This window comes from Hakea prostrata, chromosome 4 (assembly GCF_041222555.1).
Source record: "Hakea prostrata isolate BN-2017 chromosome 4, UWA_Hpros_2, whole genome shotgun sequence".
In the NCBI taxonomy this organism is placed as follows: domain Eukaryota; kingdom Viridiplantae; phylum Streptophyta; class Magnoliopsida; order Proteales; family Proteaceae; genus Hakea; species Hakea prostrata.
This window is the reverse complement of record NC_142603.1, coordinates 40,448,415-40,457,571: the sequence shown is the minus strand read 5'-3', so window position 1 is coordinate 40,457,571 and position 9,157 is coordinate 40,448,415. Positions and strand designations below refer to the sequence as shown.

At 39.3% G+C, this 9,157-nt stretch overlaps 1 pseudogene; it reads right to left on the bottom strand.

The window, feature by feature from the left end:
- Window positions 1–297: 297 nt before the first annotated feature.
- On the bottom strand, window positions 298–6,140 carry LOC149018880 (uncharacterized; annotated as a pseudogene).
- Window positions 6,141–9,157: the final 3,017 nt, after the last annotated feature.

Sequence of the window (9,157 nt, the reverse complement as noted above, 5' to 3'; positions counted from 1 at the left end):
ATGAACTCCCCTCATTATAATCTTGTAAATAACATATCTTTACTTTAAAAACTCAAGCATTCAACTCCTCAAATATATCAGATTATTGCCAACAATACTTCCAATACAAATTGACCATTCCCCAATGGGTAACAAAACCATAACAACTTCCCCACGTCCCCCAGGGAAAGTCCAATCCACGTGAAACACTTCCAGAAGAAGGATGCTCTCAGATGATGTTTAATAAGAAGTCCTTTATATGATGAATTAATTTGGTATATAAGTGATACCAGTTCTTCTTTAACCTCTGATTAACTGCTAAGAAGCACCACTGCACAGATGTCCCTCTATGTCTGGAACAAAACCTTATCCATCATTTCCTCTCTTACAATCTCATAAGTTACATAATTTGGGATTAACCCCTTCTCCAGCATCTCATTAAGAAGCCTATTTGCTTCTTCTAGTTTATGCCTTAGACAGAGGCCCCTAATCAAGACATTGTATGTCACAACATTTGCCCTCATACCTACCTTCTCCATTTGTGTCCTCAAATTCAAAGCTGTCTTCAGGTTTCCCTCTTTACAGAACCCATCCATCAAAGTATTATAGGTCACATGACTTGGTCTCACACCAATTTCAAACATCGCATGCAACAGCCTAACTGCCTTTCTTGATTCCCTTTCCCTACACAGTGCACCTATCAATATATTATAGGTCACAAGATCGGCTGACACGCCCTTGTCTGCCATTTCATCCAAAAGCTTGCTAGCCCCCTCCATGTTTTGTACCCCACAGAAGCCAGCAATCAAGCAATTATAAGTTGAAACGTTGGGCTGGACATCTTTTTCTAACATCAGATCACGCAATCTAATTGCTTCATCCATTAAGCCAGACTTGCAATATGCATTGATGAGAGTGTTGAATGTGATAACATTTGGGGACAAGCCTTGATCAGATAAACTATTGAATAACACCGTGGCTTCCTTCAACATTTTCCATTTAGACAACCCATTGATAAGTGAATTATATGTAACGATGCTTGGCTTCAAATTCAAACCCATCATCTCATTCTGCAAACTAAGAGCTTCATCAAGCTTGCCTTCATTGCAGAGACCGTTGATAATAGAGTTATAAGTGATCACATTTGGTTTCAAATCCTGCCTCTTCATCTCCTCAAATAATTTCATCGCAGCAGACGTATTCTCATCCTTGCAATATCCATCAATTAGAATGTTGAACGTTTTCTCATTGGCTCAGATTTTACTTGATACCATCTCTTTCAAAAGTGCATCTGCTTTGAACATTTTGCCCAAATCGGCTCACTTCATTCCGATGAAGATCACCTAAACTATGGATAAGTTGGCCCGACTGTATGTTGATAATGTGGTGAGACTGCATGGTGTGCCTGTTATCATTGTGTCGGATAGAGATCCGAGGTTCACCTCGCGTTTCTGGAATAGACTGCAGAAAGCCTTGGGAACTCACTTGAATTTGAGTACTGATCATCATTCATAGACCGATGGACAATCGAAAAGGACCATACAAATTTTGGAAGATATGCTTCAGGCATGTGTCATTGATATGAGTGGTAACTGGGATGACCACCTAGCCTTGGTGGAATTTGCTTATAATAACAATTATCAGTCTACTATTGGAATGACCCTGTTTAAAGCTTTGCATGGAAAGACTTGCAGAACTCCTCTGTATTGGGATGAAGTTGGGGAAAGGCGTGTTCTTGGCCCTGATCTAATTGAAACCTCAGGTACTATGGTGGATATGATTAGAGAAAGGATCAAAACTGCCCAGTCTTGACAGAAGTCTTTTGTAGATAAAAGAAGATCAGATATGGAATTTCAAGTTGGTGAGCGTGCATTCTTGAAGGTTTTGCCGATGAAGGGAGTCATGGTTTCAATATTAAAGGGAAGCTTAGCCCTAGGTATATTGGTCCTTTTGACATTATTGAGAAGGTTGGACCAGTAGCTTACAGGTTGACTCTACCTTCGACTCTTGCTGGTGTGCATGATGTATTCCATGTATCTATGCTAAAGCAATGCTTAGCAAGCGCAGAGTAGTTGCTCTAGCATGAATCGGAAGGTTTGAGTGGTGATTTGACGTATGATGAAGTGCCGGCAAAAATTTTGGACTGAAAGGATAAGCAGTTAAGGAACCAGACTATACATCTTGGGAAAAAGAAAATGAGATGCGGACCAAGTACCCCCATCTTTTCGAACTTACATGTACGATGTAATTTCGGGGACGAAATTTCTTTTAAGGGGGGAGCGATGTAACAACCCCAGTATTTCTAACCCGAGATCCGTACTGTAGGTCCAAGAACCCAAAGGTCTAGTCGGGTTACTTTGTGGAGTGTCTGAATAGAAATCCATGATCCATACACTAAACCCATGGATCTGGATTCTCTTGGTGAAGAACCTGCCTTGCTTGGAAGTTGGATCTTTGGAAGGCAAGTGGTGTCTGGAGATGTCCGGATTGAAGGTTCGACCTCCCCCATGTGTTGATTAGGGTTAGGTTGTACTTGGATTTCAACCCCCTGAGCAAAGCACCATTGAATAGCAATATACTAGGGGGCAGTTGCTAGTGGCGTTGATTGAACCGTCTGGTCCTGGTTGCGGGGTTTTGCCTTTTTTGCCCCCAGCCCTCTAGAAATAGCAACCCTCGCCCACTTGACGAATATTATATTTGGGATTGTTGTTTTTGGTGGTTAGGAGGTAGTGAGACTCTTTGGAAGGTGTGCAGAGCGTGGACTGAGATTTGGTGATTCTTTCCTTCCCTTTTTGGTGTTTCTAGTGTGAGGTAATTAGTTTTCCTTTCACCCTTTATCCCCTTTAGCTGTTGAATTGTGTTAACCAATCCCCTTGTTGTTAGTGGTTACCCAATTGCTTGATTGTAGCTCTCTTTCCAATGTTCTTGATGAGATCCTGTCCGAAAATGAAACCCTTCTTTCGTGAAAAGGATGGATCCAATCAAGGGGAGAGTTTTGGGTGACTATCTTGCGTTAATTGTTAGGTTTCATATTTACCCCTTGGTTATGGGTGTGCTAGGTTCGAAATTCGGATTGAGATCGTCCCAAAATCGGATTGAAAACAGATGATCAAAAGCCTGAGTTTTGGATTGAAAACACACTGTTTTGGGGCGGTTGCTCAAGGCGGTCGCTTGAGCCAAGTGACCGGCCCAAGCGACCGGCTGGTTTTTAGAGATCATGTGGCTTTTGGCTATGATCCATTTTGATTCATTTGACTTATATACTATTGTAACCTTGTTTATAGGTGTTCTCTGTTTCTACTAAAAGTCTTATAATTATTTTTGGTTTGCACTTTAGAGGACTTCTAATTATTTACAAGTAAGGACATACAATCTTATCTTTATGTAATGACTTGAACATGCTAGTCTATTGTCTTTCATTACTATTCTTTAATTGTATATACTGCTACAACTGTATATAGCATGTTGATATTATCATACACATGTTATTTGTATTGTCTTGGCATATATTTTGTTAATTATGAATGTGATATGGTGATGATTGATGTATTGTGGTTCTGATGGAAAGGATATTCCAATGGGATATCTTGGCTTGAGATATCAGAGGGCTGTGGTATGGGACACATGCTCGCTGATGTCTCCAGCACTATCATAACTACTGGATGTCATACTTAGGTAGAGTCTAGAGTTGCATGGCTAGGTACCCCACATACTACTACCTTTTCGGTAGGGGAATTGAAGCCGGATGACCCGTGATGACGGTGATGTGACTCTGTTTCATCCTACAGTGATAACCTGTCCGTAAGGAAACTCAATGGTTCACTGTTGTTCATACAATTGTAGGGTTGCATATGTTAGGGTTGGGCTCATGGACATCCTAAGGAGCGGACCGGGTGTCATGAGGAGTCATGAGAGACTTTCGCCCCAACAATATGTGAATGACCATAGGGTTAGGGAGTGGAGTCCAATAGTGGTAGCCAGTCCGTGTGAGGGTTCTCATTCCTAGTTTGCGAAGGATAATGAGCCGAGTTGGTTGGTGCCATATGGGATGTATCTGGACTTCATGTAGTATGTCACCATTATGACTTGCATTGGATTAGAAATCCCGACATGCGTCAAGACTCATTACCAATGGTCAAGGTGAGAGAGTGTTGACTTAACCCCAGCCATGGTTTAAGAGCCAGGTGTGGACTTACCCCTTTACCCAGGATCCCTACAGAGGTATCCAGTCCTTGCCAGATCAGAGTGACTACAGCTACCCATAGGAGGGCTGGTGTATAACTTAAAGCATGTCAACTGTTAGAGACTTGCATAGTTAGATCTTAGTGACATTCATACCTTTGCACTTCATACATATCATATATGCATTTCTGATGGTGTTGACATATGGATGAGAATTATTTTGTTCTTACTGAGTTCGTCAGAACTCATTCCTTTGTTTTCTATGTTATATTAGCCTGTATAGATGGAGGATATGCGTCGGAAAATGGATTGGTTTCCCATGAAGGAGCATTCTCGTATGAAGAGGATGTAGCACCGACAATGGGAGATGGAGATAGCCTGTGCAAGAGCTCCTGTGAGTGCATGGAGTGCGCTTATAGCACCCATTGATGGACATAGAAGACAAGTTGTCAGACATTTTGCTGTCCATCTGGAGAAGAACTGGAGAACCCCTTTTCTTGATAAACATGAGAAACATTTTCTAGCTTTAGAGAAAGAAACTGGAAAGAAGATTATTTAATTCATTTTGATTGTTTCTGCAGAACTCATTATTCTTTTTGACCATTAATTCTTTCCTTGATTATTTTATTGGAGTATTTGGACTCCTGTAATCATTTTATTTAATTATTGAACTTATTCTTGCTCATAATTATCTTTACATGCATTTATTATTATTGATGGGTAAGACTATGGATCCTATGATGGATCACTCCCACAGGTTGTCCGGCGGGTAACCGAGACCGGCGGGTGGGGTGTGACAGAACTAATGAAGTGTAATAACATTCAATGTTTAATGTATCCCATGATACCATACAATACTAGCCGATACATATTCATATTTGACACAGGGACACGATATATCTTGACACATCTCTCTATTGAATTGCACTAAAATACATTAGTCAGAATGATACAATACTTGATATAGGAAGAAACATCTCTTAAAATCACCCAACCGATACGATACCGGACCAATATTGACACTTTAAACCATGATAACATTGACTTGAGATACTGCTTTGTTGAGATCTTTGTTCTCAAAGGAAGAAATATAGGCCTTACAACAAGTTCCTATTATAGCTCCCAATCGCACAAGATAAGTGGCTAGGGATAATTTATATTTTTTGAGAGTGTGATGGCTTTGGTAGGGATAATTTATATTTTTTGTATTGCTTAGTTAGACAGTACTGAGACTTTCAGAGAAAACTTTGAAATAGATATAAACTTTATAGTTTGACTTTCCTTTTAGATGTTATTATTCTTAGTTTTGATACTTTCTTGAGAATATTCCTTGATATTGACATCATTTAATTATTGGATTTATTATTCTTTTTCTCATGATTATATTGTTATGTGGATAGGTTTGTGATTGTAGAGTGAACCTGATATTGTGGCTGTGGATCATTCCCTCGGGCATTTGGGTGGATATGATACTAGCTGGGTGGATGTGACATGACTCTTCTATATTGGTACATCAACGTTGATGAAACCCTCTAGTTTTACTACAACTCATATTATTGAAAAATCCAAATCTCTATGTAACTTAGGGTTTGTCAGTGCTTTGCGAAATCTGAGAAACAACCTTGAATTGGGCTTCTTTGTACCTTTGGAGACGATTTGTGTGTATCCATATAGCACATTCTATGGCAGCAAACCATGTCTTAAGGACAGCCACATCAATAACACACCTAGAAGTTCCAGCTTTCTCACTATGCTCTCTGTTGCTTATTTTACTTTTTCTTTTACACTTGCAATTGGAGAAATTACTGCCTTGGTAATTTCTAAAATGAGAGCCCAGAGGACTAAATCCTTATTGCTTCTAGCTCCACCAGAGCTGTCGAAAAAGTGTTGCACGTACATGATTTTTCTGCCCAAAGGCTACCATCTTCAATTGAAGCAGCCTTGACCTCCTTGATGAGTAATGGAGTCCCAAGAGCCATTTGTAAAGATTTGAGCATTAGCTCCCAAGCGGTAGCAATAAGACTTCTTCTAGCTCTCCTATCTCTCCTTGATGAACTCCAATAGGGCTTCTATGCATTTACTATTCCTAAGCCGAGGGTGCTGTACCTGCACAAATGTGTTCTATACTTCTACGTCACTCAAGAGAACAGTTAATAATGTCATAGATCTATGCAAACATGGCTCCCTTCCTATGAACACAAGCTCATATCTTGATTTCCAGATTACCCAAGTCATCCAACTCCACATGATGTGAACTAAGGTAAGGTTTCCTGACTGTTGATATTTGTTTTCAAAAAATCATACAGTTCATTATGGTGTAACCCATGAAGATGACTTTCTACCCTCAAAGGGAATGGCCTCCAACAAAGCTGAGCATGCTTTCATCCAAATAAAACATGCACTACCTATTCCACAACAAACATACAGAGGAAACATATTTGTGTGTAAAACCCTTTCCTATCAAATAATGCCTTACCCATGGCTAGAGCATTGTGCCAAGCTTTCCATAAGCATGACTTACCTTAGGCAAAGTTTTTATTTCCTAGATTTCCTTCAAATAAGGGTAACCCTCATATGGTGTACCTCAATTCCAGCAAAATAGATAATGCCAGCTCCATATAATATGCTGACCTAACATTAAACTGGCTGTGAGCTTCCCTAGCCACTTATCTTGTGCGATTGGGAGCTATAATAGGAACTTGTTGTAAGGCCTGTATCTCTTCCTTTGAGGACAAAGATCTCAACAAAGCAGTATCTCAAGTCAATGTTATTATGGTTTAAAGTGTCAATATTGGGCCGGTATCGTATCGGTTGGGTGATTTTAAGAGATGTTTCTTCCTATATCAAGTATTGTATCATTCTGACTAATGTATTTTAGTGCAATTCAATAGAGAGATGTATCAAGATATATCGTGTCATTGTGTCAAATATAAATATGTATCGGCTAGTATTGTATGGTATCATGGGATACTTTAAACGTTGAATATTATTACACTTCATTAGTTCTGTCACACCCCACCCACCGGTCTTGGTTACCTGCCCGACAACCCGTGGGAGTGATCCGTCATAGGATCCACTGTGAAACCCAGCCCTAACCTTGACCCGGAAACCTTGTTATTTGTAGGTCCAGTGACCCGAAGTAAAGTAAGAAGTCAGCTTTGGGCCATCCCAGTGGAGGACTTGGTGTCTAGCTTTGAATCTATGAGAGTTGATGATGAGGTTCTATTTATGGAAACTGAATCTTGATGAAGATCAGATTAGTTGATGGACTTGGAGTGCTCTCTATCTTGGTTTGAAGGCATTTCTAACTACTAGGTAAGTCACTTGATATGTGTGCAAAACCCCTTTAGGATTGGATTTGATCTGGGTCTTCAATTCCCTGTTTGGGAGTTGCTGAACTGATTGGTCGACTGGACCAGTCGACCAATCCACTCGACCAATGGGTTCTGTCTTTGGTAATTAGGTCTTGCTTGCTCTATTTAAGTCCAATCTCGAGTCTACTTCGTATTTTCTGCCTCCAAACTCTTTGGAACGAACCAAAGACCTCTGCAAGTCATCTCCCTTGCATCCTTGGTGTTTTCTCGACGGATCTTCGTCAAAACTCTTCCTCTTGCATCAAAAGGTATGTCTACACTCTCTTCTTCTCCTCCATCTCTGTTTTTCTTTCCTTTTTGAGTTGAGACAGTAGAGGAGATGCTGCATTCTCTGTTGCAAACATCTTTGGACTTGTCTCTCATGATCTTCCTAAGGATTAATGGCTAATGCAATGATCTTAACCATGATCATTGCAAGCTTTTGAAGGAATCATGATCAAATCATGATCTTGTCTTTGTTTATCTTTTGATTTAAATTCTGATCTTCTTAGATCTACTATATTGACCATGTTAATAGTCAATTGCTGTGTTTTCTTTACATGATCCATGATCTATCAACCTCTAGTTGTTACTCTTCTACCATACCATGCTTTCTTCATGAATCATGATAGTTACATCTATGGTAGGTTTTGTTTCCTTATTTAGATTTATGCTCTTAGGTCTATTTTCTTGAAGATCTAAGTATGCCTTCCATGATATCTTTATGTGAATCAATGATTCATTCTCCTATTGTTCTTGTCTATGATTTCTATCTTGAATTCTTCAAGAACCATGATTGATCTAATTATGGTAACTTTTTGTTTCCTAAATTGTATCTTGAAGACTTGATTCGATTAGTGTTTTGAGGTCCTCTATATGTTAGGATACTACTAATGTAGTTTACCCCTTGTTTAGTACCCTTTTGAACCACCAAATTCGGATCTTATATCTGAAAACTCTGATTTTGTAGGCTACTGTCTTCATTGGTCGACTGGGGCAGTATACCAATCCAATCGACCAATGAGTACAGCAACTCCAGAATTGGTCTGTTTTGGATGTTTTGGTATCTTTTCTGTTAGGGATCTTTCCTAATATGTTGTATACACTTGTTTAGGACCTTCTTCTCAAGTTTGTCAAGATCTTACTTGATTTCTTAGGATTCCTTTGCAAGTTATAAAAGGTAAGGATGGTTACTTCTTTAACAACATAAATTGCATATCTTAGTTTCTATATTTGAATCTTGTTAATTTATTTCTTTAATTAGATTCTTATAATGTTATACTACTGTGGTACTGTCTTGATATCAGTAGCATTACTTATTTATATTGAATTGATTCATGTATGATTTACTTACCAGTTATATACAAGTTGATTGTAATTATTGATTTCTTTCCATATATGAAGTTACCATATATGTGATGTTATGAATTGATGCTTGTGTATGCTTAAGTATGGTTTGGAAAGGAGAGGTGTCTTTTTGACACTTCTGTCCTTGGACAACTACGGGAATATTATGGGATGTTTCCGGAGATGCCCTCTGGACACCTTCCTAAACTGTTGGATGACATATTTAGGATTGTCTAGTAGTGTTTGGTTAGGATGTCCCGTTATGTCAGACCCTAATCGGAGGGGTATTGAGACCG